General features: G+C 34.3%; 1 long non-coding RNA gene across 1 annotated transcript in view; it reads left to right on the top strand.

Moving 5' to 3' along the window:
- Positions 1-1,471: 1,471 nt before the first annotated feature.
- LOC146737955 (uncharacterized) overlaps positions 1,472-13,400 on the top strand; it is a 41,541-nt gene continuing 29,612 nt past the window's right edge. Inside the window, exon 1 of the long non-coding RNA XR_014930717.1 lies at positions 1,472-1,572. This is a non-coding gene — a long non-coding RNA (uncharacterized LOC146737955). The remainder of the gene's footprint in view (positions 1,573-13,400) is intronic.

Genomic DNA, 13,400 nt, shown 5'->3' with positions numbered 1-13,400 from the left:
TAGTGAGCTGGTACAGACACACTTGGGTAGGAATAATTCCCAGTCTGACCAGTATATGGATTTTAAAGGGCAGTCCACCCCTTATCCATTTTAAGTAGATTAGTCAGGTCAGTTATGTTTATCAATTTGAGAAATCAAGTTTTTTCATTGTTGTAAAAGGAGATGTTAGTAGGATACTTTTAGATTACATCATTGTTAATGTCAAAGGTCACCCGATGTAACCCACAATGCTTTAGGGCACTTGTAATAAACATGGCGTTCACCAAGTAACACTCACTGTGTGAGTCTGAGTCATTTCTTAGTCTACCGTGCCTATCAGGCATAACAGAGTGATTCATTTAGGAAATATCTGCACCCCTCTCTCCCACTTCGCTTAAAGACCATGGCCCAGTTTGCCTCTCAACAATCACCTACCTAACTACGCATACCAATGTCTTGGGTCCTTTGGGATATAGTCTTTAGTTCTGGTTTGACTTATCATTTACCTGCTTTTAGATTTAGGATGAACACTTAGTTTGTAGAAATAAACTACCCCCTACTGGACCCAAGACACTGTTGTGTACGAGTATTTTGTTTTGCTTGTGAGGGTGTTTTGCTCTGCTCTGGCATTGCGCCCTCTGGTGGTGAACCATGATTTAAGGCAAAGTTAATTGTTAACTGGTTTTAAATCAAGGGGGAAGCTTGAGGGTGACTCCTCAACCCAAAGGTCTCATTTGCATATTTATATTTACCTGTTTCTTACTTAGGTCTCATTTGCCTTTTTATAAACTACCATGTATAGGGCTAGTTAACTTAAAGGTCACTTTTGCATATTTGAGGGGGGTGACCAATCATTCGGCGACTGCCTATGGATTAACGGAGGTGGCGCTTCGCGCCGTTATTTAAGCATGGTTTTAACACTCTTAATTCAGTGTTCCTGCATTGCCTGCCTTTGCTGCCAATTTACCTCACCTGCTGCTGCTGCCGGTTTTCCCACCCTTGCCCACTCCTTTTTTTGTAGTTTTTGTTTTTCCTAGGGTTGGGGCTGGCGATTCCAAGTTTTTTACTTAGATTTGTTTTATGCTCTTGTATGTTTGAAACATGTTATGTTTTTCTTACAATATTTGTGCTTGTACCTTATCAAGTTTATGCTTTTCACAATTGTTTTCATGATTTTACCAGTTTGGTAGTTTTTGCTTTAATCTTATCAATTTTGTTATTTTCTATTCATTTGAATTTAGCTTGCTTTGAACTTTGTTTTTCCAGGGGGATATAGTCTTTAGTTCTGGTTTGACTTATCATTTACCTGCTTTTAGATTTAGGATGAACACTTAGTTTGTAGAAATAAACTACCCCCTACTGGACCCAAGACACTTGTGTACGAGTATTTTGTTTTGTTTGTGAGGGTGTTTTGCTCTGCTCTGGCGTTGCGCCCTCTGGCGGTCAACCATGATTTAAACGTGCGCAAACGGTGTGCGCATAACCCATTCTGTGACCGCGCACCTGTGTTTCATCATACTAATGATCATTCTGACAATAACTCATTGCATTGGTATAATGATTATCGGATTTTACGTCAGTGACAATTAGAAGGTAAGTGCATGTCTACTTTGTTCTGGAACAGTCATTTCGTCCCCATATCTGATCACATTTTGCAGATGCGCTGTTGCTTCTTCTCCAATTCCACTGGTCTAACGCTGGTCTTGCAATGGAACAGCATCGTCAGAAGGGTTGATGTCCCATGGCGGCCGGCCTGACTACTTTATTGGATTATTAGAAATACAAGTTTCTATCAGTTAATAGCAATAAAGAGTAGTTGTGATAACTACTACCACAAAAAGAAAGTTAGTTGTTAATGGGTTAAAGCCATTGTTACATATCAAATGGCATTTTCATTTCTTGATTGAAATGCGTTATGAATATAATTGCCAATCTTTTTTATTATTGCATCATCTTTTCGTCAAGAAATTTCTGGAGATCTTTCTGTGTTTCTTGTGGAAATGTAATGTTTTGAATGATTTGTTGGCGTATTACTTTATATTGTGAGCATATCGTAACAAAGTACAGTTAACAGCGTCCGGATTACTTTCGGAAATTCCGTCGCTCTTCGGAAAGTTATAATTTTCACAACTTTTGAATATTAATTCATACTTTTAGGTTAGTGAGGAGGTTATAATAATTTTTCATTTCACTTTAACTCTGTTTTTTTCACCCCTCAGACCCCTTTAAAAAGTCACTTCTGGCCATTGTAATGGCCACTATTTTTTTAATGGCCAGAATATCAACCAGAACTTTTTTAATGGTCAAAATATTGACCAGTAATTTCCAACTGGTAGTTATAATGAGCACTATTTTTACACTGGTCAGAATAATAGTTTTTTTTTATTTAATGATGGAGTGGGTGACAATCTATTTTTTTAATGGGTATTATAATGATCATTTTATTTTTCATTACATGAATAAAATGGTCATTTTTTTTCATGTCACAGATATACCCGGTAATGGCACATTGGGATTGACAGCTCTCCTCTTTTTCTTCCCTCGCTTCAGTTTGCTTCAATTTTAAGCCAGTAAAATTGTAGGTAAACGTAATATACAAGATTTTGAAAAATTTGAAATATGGAATTATATATCTTGAAATAATATGAAGTTTTGGTTTAATTTGTTTTTGAAATCACAACAGATCATGCGCTTGATACTGTTGACTTAATAATATATAGTGTAATGCAATACTGTGGAATACTTTATTTTCGCTGGAATTAATTTTCGCTGAAAAGGCTTTTTGGGTGTTTTGTAAGGAATTTATTTTCACTGATTTTTGATGAGTTTAATGTGAAATATAGGAAAAAAAGTATATTCGCTGGATTTTATTTTCACGGAATCATCCCCCCAGCGAAAATAGCGAAAATAAATTCCAAGCGAAAATTAAGTATTCTACAGTAGGTTATTAAACATAGAAGATGACCTGTTTTCAAAATACGGTCTAGACCCCTTATCACGGGCGCTAACGAAGTTTGTGCAAACATGAGCCCAGGCTAATCACCCAAAATACCATTGTACTTGATGTCCATTCGAAAATATGACTATTATATTCATAACTATTCTTATTCATAACTATACTAAACTTGACAATCATTACAAGCACATTCTGTGACATTATTCTTGAGATAAAAATGGACTGACAATGAGACTCTGTACTACTTCCTGTTCTTATAAAGGCAATGTCTATCATTATAATACCTTGAACAAACAAGCAAGACATTCACTACTGAACATTCGAACAGTGTGCAACCCCCAAAATACTCAGCAACTGGTTTTCCACCAAAAAAAGTCACATAAACAGCTGGTTACTCCAAAAAGTCACAGGGAGTTACTCCAAAAAGTCACATAAACAGCGAGTTATTAATCCGAAAAAAGAGCCTGTCTTTATGAGTGGGGTTAAGCTCAAACATAAACAAAATTCCCATTTTAATAATGACAAAAAACTAAAGTTCAGTCTTCAAATACACCCAAACTATAACATTTTACATTGAAATACTTAATCAGTAACTTTTCATAATGTGTGTTTATTTATTTATTTATTTATTTATTTATTTATTTATTTATTGCTTCCCTTTTGTAACAGGGGCTCACTATGTAAACTAGGAGCTGCACCAAATAAAAAATACATTTCACTCAAAGACTTATGGATAAAAAAAACTTTTGATAGACAAAAAGAAATTAAGTTACATGAACTAAGATAACAAAATATAACAACAACAAAAGACATCTAAAAGTAGCAACAACAACAACAAAAATATAAGAAAACTAAAATATAAGAAGTACACTGGAAAAATATTAAATATTATCTGTAGACCTCTTTCTACTGTCCATGGCATCAACTAAGAATTTTTTTGTAAAAGTATCAATTTCGTCACACAGGACTGAATTATACTGCCTTGTACTGTCACCCAGGATTAAACATAGCACTTCTTTGTTTGCTATGAAGTCTTTATGTAAATTTATTTCATTTTTGTTACATAGGAGCATTTCAATCCCTTCCGTTAGAGTTTTCTCTGTGCTGAGAAACATTCACAATGTAATATGAAATGCTCCAGTGTTTCAGGTTCCTTTTTGCAACATGGACAGATACAATCATTATTATCCAAGTTTGCCCATTTCCTTTTCTCATATGCCAAACCTCAGAGGCCAAACCAAGAGTGCAGGATCTTGCCTTGAATTTTAGTTGGGTGCCCTTGAAGTTGGATAAAGAATTTAAATATTTCTCACAATATTTTAAATTTGTTTTAAATTTTCTATAATGAACGAGACTTGATTTCTCTGCCATTTTTTGTTTCCATTGAATCTCGTCACTTTTTACAATCAAATTTTTAATATTTCTTTCAGACAGATTAGTGAATTGACTTTTGTTTATCTTTATATTTCTTTCTATATCTTCAATGCTATTTAGCCATGGCCAGGTCTTAATCAGATTATTCTCTTTAACTGCTGTTAGTTTATTAAAAATAATTTTTGACCATCTGGTTGATTCCATTAAACACAATCTCTTGTAATAATTCAGTTTTAATAAACTGACTCTACTTTTCATAGTTATCCACCCCAGGTCCCCTAGAATGGCTTCATTTGCTGTGTATCGACATGCTCCTAGAATAAACTTTCCCACTGTACGTTGCATTCTTTCTAATTTTTCCATATCTGTTGAACTAAATATTAGTAACTCACAGGCATACTCTAAGGCAGGTCTAATAATGTGGTTCCACAGGGATATACCATAATCTACTCTATTTACATTGCCATGGTTACCAAGAATTGATTTCATAATGGGGAATAACTTGTTAAACTTTTCAGACATTTTTGTACATTGTGTATGATCTGACAAGTTACGTGTAATCCAATAACCCAAATATTTATACTCAGACGCTTCTTTTATCTTTGAGTTCCCAATCTGCCAATCTTTGTTTTTGTTAACTTTGTGTGTTATAAACTGTAGAAGTTTATGTGGAAGGGTAGATGGAAGGTGATTTTAAAGTGGCTTAGACACAATCAACTAAAAAATACCCATGATGCTCTGCTTCATTTTTATATTCTGCTATTATGAATGGCTTAATGCGATATGAAAAATATCTGTGAAAATATTCCACGACTACTGCATGTTTACAAAACGGTGTTGGGTGGTTCATTAAGTTATATGGGGGGGGGTCTAGCATAGAGCTCCATGTGTGTAGCTAGCTGACTTCACAGTGAATGGAATGTTTGTTTGTTCACGGTATTATAATGCTGGACAATAGTAATGTTCATGCTACATGAAGTACTGGCTAAGATTTAAGCTGATGCACAGTCCCTCTATCCCCGGTCTGGAAACGACTAGCGTTTTTTTGTCTCGATCCGCGGTGCGGGTAAACAAACCGTTTACACCCGGGCCGAGGGAGTCAGGAAGTCAGACAGATTACATTACCGTCAAAATATTCATTAAAATCGGAAAATTTACCGTCATGCAAAGCGATACCTCATTGTATGACTTCACTTTGACTTCAAAATCGGGCAACCACAACGTAAACAAACATGTAAACAAAATTATCACTATGAAATTTGAGTTTTTTTAACGGTGATGTGCATCAAAACTAGCCTACCAGCTCATAAACATCCAGTTCCTACAATGTAAAGATTAATATCGGGAATTATTTTCATCTTCTAGTTTTAATAGGGAAAAAACTTCGCGGGCCAATATGCTGACATCGCTAAACAAATCTTGTCAAAATGGCGTTGTTCATGTTAACGTGATCGATCGAAAAACCTGTGATATTTCTGATTGTTGGGGGTTCATAACAGTTCAAGTCAACTATACAACAACTAATGACTTTATTCTATGCAAAAGTATATAACAATGCTTCAATGCTTGTATATAAATGATTTTTTTAGCACAGAATTGAGTACATTGTCATTTCAAAACGTCGCAATTTGCATTTACAATCTAAAAAGCATCCATAAAAGTCGCTCAATTTAACATTAATAAAATGCGGTGTGACAAATAACAAACCAGCCCACAAATTTGTAATGATATGTTTCGATCATAAAATGTCAAAATCGAAGACAAATATTGGTTTCGCGCCGAGAAGTATGGTAAATAAAATAGAGTTCATTTCAATCACCCCAAAATCAAAAACGACAAAAATCTGGGTAAAAGTATGAAAATTTGTTGCGAAAATGTGTCGCTGCTGGTAAAATAAATGAATTGGAGAACTACTCGCTGGCTAAAATATGACCTTATACAGATATCCTGATTATAAAATTATGTAAAAAAGCACGAATTCTGGAATAAACAACTAAGTTGTAAAAAAATACATAACACTAACGATGTAAAAGTAGTGGTCGGCTGCGTACTGATCACGTGACAATGCTTTGCCCAACCCCGCAATGCGCCTTTGCCAGGGAAGGAGGCCAATTCACACCTAATACAACGACCGTTTCCAGACCGGGGATAGAGGGACTGTGGCTGATGTTTGCATTTTGACTAGACCCAATTGCGTCCACGCATTGGGAGGGCCAGTCCTTAGCAGGGGCTAAGGGGCGCCATCAGTCTGTAAGCAGCTGTTTACGAACGCAAAATTTCTGCTGCTGACATGTTTCGTTCAAATTTATGAAGCGACGTGCACTAGAAAGCGAGCAAAGACGGACCGATTTATTTGGATGCACAGAAACAGTATATAACGGCGTTACAGAATGCAGAGTTTTATTAGTGCATGTCGTAGACAGCGAACAAAATTGGAGCTGTTGTATGCTCTACTACAGCGACCCAATCAGTGTGAAAGCGTGTACGGAGTAATGACTGGTGGGTTACTAGTAGACGACTTCTCCAGAAGTCGAAGATATGGTGTTTCGCATGCGTGCGCATGCCGTTTTGGGGTGTAATGTAAATTTGCACATGTGATGTTTTGCTTCTGAGTGTACCAATCAACGTCACAAAAATTCCATTCTATCAACTATCAGCAAACTCGTATCGGAAGCACCACAATGGTTTAAAAAAAAAAAATTGAAAAAACTGGTGATAAAAAATGGTAAAAAAAAATAAGCATTATAAATCAATAAAACATGGAAAAGGAATGAAAAAACAAATATTAAAGGAGAAAAATATATGGTGGTTGGTTCGATAATTTGTGTTTGGTTTATTTTGGTTAACAGCGTAGTTATGGCACTGTACCATTGCTGTTTATTTGTTTGTTCATAATTGCTGCCTCCCTTGGGAAACAAGTTTGGGTGTTCTTAGCCAGTGTACAGACCCTCAACACTGTGGCCTGTGCTATAACTGTTGGACCCTCCTGTGAGTGAACACAATTGCGTATAGCTGATATGCAAACATTTGGGATTAACTTAAATCTTAGCCTGCACTTGGTCAAAGTCCCTCCAAGGACTGTGACTTGGTGTAGCCTGAAACCAGACTACTGTGGATCAGCGATGTTTTGTAATGGATTACCTCCCTGATGAGTACATTTAAATAACAATGGAAACTAGCATATCACTGGCAACACATACAAGAATTTTGGCAAATTTTCACTGTTTTGTATAAAACTATTTTCACAACAACATTAATGTTTTACAATAAATTATACCAAACATATGTATAATTTAGTAGCAGTAAAACTTTTTTTTTAATTAAGAATGCACCAATCTCATGAGGAATCTATTCAAATCTAACCCTTAGTGTGCTATTAATAATGGCTCATCAAAGGTATTGAATTACTGAACTGGAACACACATCTTTGTATAGTTTCCAAAACTAAAATATTATTTCATGCTCTGCCCCCTCTCATGTAACATTTTGTTAAGAATATGTACATTATTTAAAATCATTTTAAAAATGCGACTGGAATGTTCAGGCCCAAACTTCTGCTGCTGCAACATCCGTCCATTCCTGCATGTACATGCAATTGTTTCTCTGAGATTCTGCATGCAGCCAGTTTATTTTTTTAACTGAATAACACATTTCTAGAAGTTTATTTTTACATTTCCAGATAACACTATATATAATTTAACAATTTCAGGAATAGATTAGATTGCTTGCTATTCCATTAGAACCTCTTACTTCCAAGTGTGGTTTTTAACAAGCGTTTATGTTTAGCTAACCAAAAGAAAACAAAAGCATAGTGACAGGAAGTCACCACAGCCGAAAGTATGACAAAGGCTTACGCTTCAAAAAATGACTGGAAAGTAAATAATTTATAACCAAAGACCGTCTATGCATAAACAACTAAAGATCTGGGAGGTACAGCTTTGCAAAGTAAAAAAGTTGTATGGGGTAGGGAGGGGGTTAAACATTGCTTCAAAACATCATCTTAATAATTCAGCTCAGTGTTAAAAACACATGAAGTACAGAAATTGAATAATTATTGAAAACATTAAACAAAACAAGTATATGTAAGCAATATTAAAATTATGCCAAGTTTTGTTTTTGATGTAGTGCACAGCCATAGAGACTGTTTTAGTGGATAATAGTATTTTAGGTTTGCAATGTCATACTCCTCCAGATATTTATCAAGTTTTCTTGAGAGGCGATTAGCTTAAGGAGGGGGCTGTGCAAAATGTTTTTTCTCCTCTTTGTTTTTGTGCTATTCTTTTTCTAGTGTAAAATATTTTTTCTCCAAGATGTAGGAATGTCAAATTTTTTCCGATTATTGATCTCTGCAGGATTTTTTCAATATCATGGAAAGCAATGTACAGTGACTCTACACACTTGGAACTTTCAAAATCTGTGTGCAAGCGTAAAACTGATAAACATGTAAATGCTAAACCATTGCAACCATCAATACTGTTAAACTTTTTTCTTCCCTTAACGTCCATAAATCCTGGTTCTTCAACTTCTTGTGTCCCATATATATATAGTTTTTTCCTTTTTATAAATTGTCATTATCTGCAAAAAATAATTCAGTTTGCTATTAGCTTACAATGACCAGTTTTTAATTAATACACTTTGTAACCAATTTTGGAAACAAAAATTTGTGGTGTCTGTGTATGCTGGCATATTTCTGTCCTCACAAATAGCAATGTCGATAAAATGACATCTTGTGATATGTTAATTTCTCCCCTATGCAACTCAGATATACTTCTAAAAAATGATACCCGGTACATTCTGATTGAAAAAAATATAAATATCGAAAAATGCATCGAGACAACAGAATAAAATAAAATCAAATTGTTTCCTAACCGAATATATTAGGGGGTTGTGCCATATATACACACAGTTTGTCTCTTGAGAGACTAGGACAGTACTTAGGAACCTAATTTCTGAGAACAATAGGGGGGTTTAACTTCCTACAAGACAAGAGACAAAAGAATGTTATGTAACAATGCAGCTGCATGATTTTGTCTCTCAAAATAGGAAGCTGTGTACATACAAAATTATAGAGTCCCTCCACAATGGGAATGCCACCACGAATGTACAACTTCATCGATCCCCTGGTACTTTCACAAAATAAATAATTGTATTATAATTATGATCCAATACAATACCATATTTGCTCTAAAATTACATTTGTGGATACTAAATCATGAAAATATTACTTATTTCGACCATTGAAGATCCCTGTAATTTACCTAAGCGCATGTGCTGCTAATAGAGTAATTATGGTAAGTGCAATATTGTTTCTATATTTTTTTTCAAAATCAAGAAAATGATATTAAAAATATAAAAACAGTTTAATTTGAAAAATGATATAATGGTATTCAGATGGTTATGATTTAAGCATAGACCTTAAAAAACAGGGACATGCAACTTCTGTCTGAGACAAAAGAAACTCCAGTATCCTATGTGCAATGTGGGTTATAACCTCCCTAGAAGATTTATACATCTAAAACAGTTTTTACTAGTATTCCCATTGGTCAGTGTATAATGAGTGCACTAAGCTATATCTGTTCTAAATATGATGAAAAATCCACTTGTTATAATGACACAAATTTTCACAGGTCATTGTTTACTTTTAGCCAGTTTTGTTTCCTTGCAGAGAAAACTAACCATTTTTGTTTCCCTTTCCTGATTTCATAGTGGAATAAAAACTTAATTTTTAGTTTCACTTGCATCAATAGAATGGACTTGGCTATTTTGATCAAATTTAATTTTTCTGATTATATTCCAACCACAAAATTGTCTCATTTTGTGTAGCTACACCCTGGCATGTTTGGCTTATGAAACAGGAGAGGATGTAACAGTGGTGTTGACATTATCAGTTTCTATAAGGTGTTTATTTGGTAGAGGATTATAACTAAGCTTACTTGAAAGGAATAACCATGGTAGCATGCCCCTGTTCCCGTTATATAGACTAAATATTTTTTTGTCCAAGTTGAGCCAGAGTACCCATGATCAATTTGAGGGACCCAGAAACGCCCAGGACTTTTACTGACGGCATATTACACCTTCATTGTAATTTATTTAATTTTCATCCATTTGCCCCCTGGATCTTCAATAGTAGTGTTCATACTACACAATATACGGGCTAAGGTTTAAGCTAATCTCGTATGTTTGATTTCATGCACAGAAGGAAACGATGGTTAGCTCGAGGTAAGGAACGCCCAAACTTATTAAGAATAGGCAAAATCTGCAGGAATTTTAATTATGATTGCTCAGTTAGAGTAACTAGGAAGGTTAGTTCTACAGCTATAAAACAATACCAAAGCAAATTCAGAAAGTGCAAATTGCAGAATAACAGGAAGTAGCAGAGTCTCATCATCAGTTCATTTTTTTCTTGAGTAAATTTCTCTATAAGTGTTAACGTTGATTGTCATGCAGGAAATGGCACACCGAAATAAAAAGTTATGAATATAGTAGTAAATCTCCTAAATGAACATTGAATACAATGGTTTTTTTAGCCGAGCTAAGCGCTCATGCATGTTTTGTTTTGCCTGTGCTAAGGCTCTGGACTGACCAGATTTACTCTGTACTTAGTATTTCTTAGCCTGTGTTCATGCAATTTTTTTCTAGCACAGGCTAAGGTATTGGACCTCTTAGCCTTTGCTGAAGAGCTCTGCGTGAATACTACTAATAAGTGTCTTCTGTTTATTCCTTCCTTAGGCGCATACATTAAGGTTCACTTCCCTTTTATATTGATCTCTACAACTCATTCAAATCAAATTGGACTCAAAGATGGGCAAAGAATATTAGATTTAATTGAAATTTAGTTTAAATTCATGCTAAATTAAAAGTTATTTTGAGTATGGGAGTTTTTTTTGTGCGCAAAGAAAATGAACTGTTGCACACTGTGGGCATATATCATCTTATACTAGTTTACAGGAAAAAGGGATTCTGTATGGTAATTTGACGTTATGGGCATAATATATATAGTTCATACATGGTTACTAAATTAGATTTCTCAATGTACAGTACACTATTGTTGGTATTGTCTGAAGAAAAAAACAAAACAATATGCATAATCTTTGAAAATTTAAAAACAAAACATTTTGCAGTCAGTTAAATTATATTAATAATTTGAAAACATTGCCATGAATGGAAACAAATTTACGTTGATGTTTTTTGCAGATTTCAGGAGTTAGAAATAACCTTTGTTTATACTTTTCTTGTATTAACAAACATAGGAGCTAATCCTCATTAACACCTACTTGAGCTTGTTGTTTGACAATTATGAATGATAATGAAACAGTACTTACACAGTGAGCCATGACTGAACAAAAAATTGCGCATTTATTTTTTTTCCAAAAAATAGGTATGATAGTACATAAAGCAAATGCCACAGTGTTTTTTAATTTATATAATTTTTGAAAAACAAAAACGAAAACCCCAAAAGACTATCCTGCTACATAAACAGCAACAAAAGTATCTAATATTGTATTGAAGTCATTGTAAAATGGTAAAATAATTACAAATTCATACCTTGATGTGCCAGTTGCAGTACTGCAATCGTCCTATGGTTCAACAGCATCTAAATACTCCGCAGGTTATGTAGTCCACCAGCAGTCACTGGCATCAGCGTTACTATAAAATTTCACTGGGGATCGAGGCATTATTCGGGAAATTTCATTTAAGTGTACTTGCAAGCGCAAGTAAAACTTGGAAAAATAAATTCCCACACGTATATTGACTCACACGAGGTAGAAGGTTTTTTTCTGGGCCATTATATTAGTGACATGAACAAAAATACTGGTCATGTTATGTATGTAATGAAAAATAAAATGACCATTATACTGCCCATCAAAAAAAAAATGTCATCAACTCCATCATTTAAAAAGCAATTGTAATTATTCTGACCAGTATAAAAAACATGGGTCATTAAAACCACCATTTTAAAAACACTGGTAAATATTTTGGCCACTTAAAAAATTCTGGTCAATATTCTGGCCATTAAGATAATAGTGGCCATTATAATGGCCAGAAGTGACTTTTTAAAGGGGTCTGAGGGGTGTAAAAAACAGAGTTAAAGTGAAATGAAAAAATATTATAACCTCCTCACTAACCTAAAAGCACAAATAAATATTCAAAAGTTTTGAAAATTAAAACTTTCCGAAACGCGACGGAATTTCCGAAAGTAATCCGGACGCTGTTAGTTCATCTTCTATTTCATTCTGTGTACATTGTTTGCAAATTCTATTTTCAGTAGGTATTTTTGGTTGTGCCTCCTTTTTTCTATTGCTAAATTTTGTTTACTAGTTCGAAATGTTATCATTGAAATTCTTTGTTTCAAATTCAACACATCTAAGTATTTTTCAAAATTATAAGAGTCTTTGAATTTTTCATCATAAGTTCAAAGTTTTGTTTTTTCAGTTATATTTCTTCTCCAGAAATTTATGTGTTTTTGTTGGACAACTTTGCCAATTTGTAGCAATGGCAACATCTTTTTCCAGGAATCTTTAATATGGCAAACATCGTAACTCTGAAGTTATCCGTGCAACATGGGTTCTTTCCTCCAACTTTGCGCCTACATCAAATTGAATATCAATTGGACAATTATGTCCTGATAAAGAATTCTAAAGAGGTAAAATTGGTGTATTACATCAAGAAACTTCTGCGCAGCTCGATGTGGGACATTGTTCTGAACAGAATTGAAGATATAATTTGTCGTAACTTTGACCTGTTAATAATGGAGGATTTGGAGAATTATGATAATGATGATCCAGTGTCTATTGTGCACATTGCACATGGCATTGAGTCATTTGTAAAGTACAATTATTTTGATATTCTGGATAAAATTCCTACTTTTTACTTTCATTTTGAAAAGTTTTATTTAACCTCTAATGTTGGTTTAATAACATTTGCCAGTAATTCCTTTTATTTTTCAGGAATTGAAACACAAACCGAATCAGATTTTTAATTTACAAAAAAGACAAGTAGCTAAATGTCTTTGTGTTGTTTTCCACTGCCTAATTAAATTATTTTCCCAATATTATTTGATACAAATTGTCAGGACTAATGTAATTTTTAC

The sequence above is a fragment of the Saccoglossus kowalevskii genome, chromosome 10, assembly GCF_978046115.1.
Source record: "Saccoglossus kowalevskii chromosome 10, keSacKowa6.1, whole genome shotgun sequence".
NCBI classification, from domain to species: Eukaryota; Metazoa; Hemichordata; class Enteropneusta; family Harrimaniidae; genus Saccoglossus; species Saccoglossus kowalevskii.
Note: the sequence above shows the minus strand (reverse complement) of the source record. Positions and strands in the feature narration are given on the sequence as shown.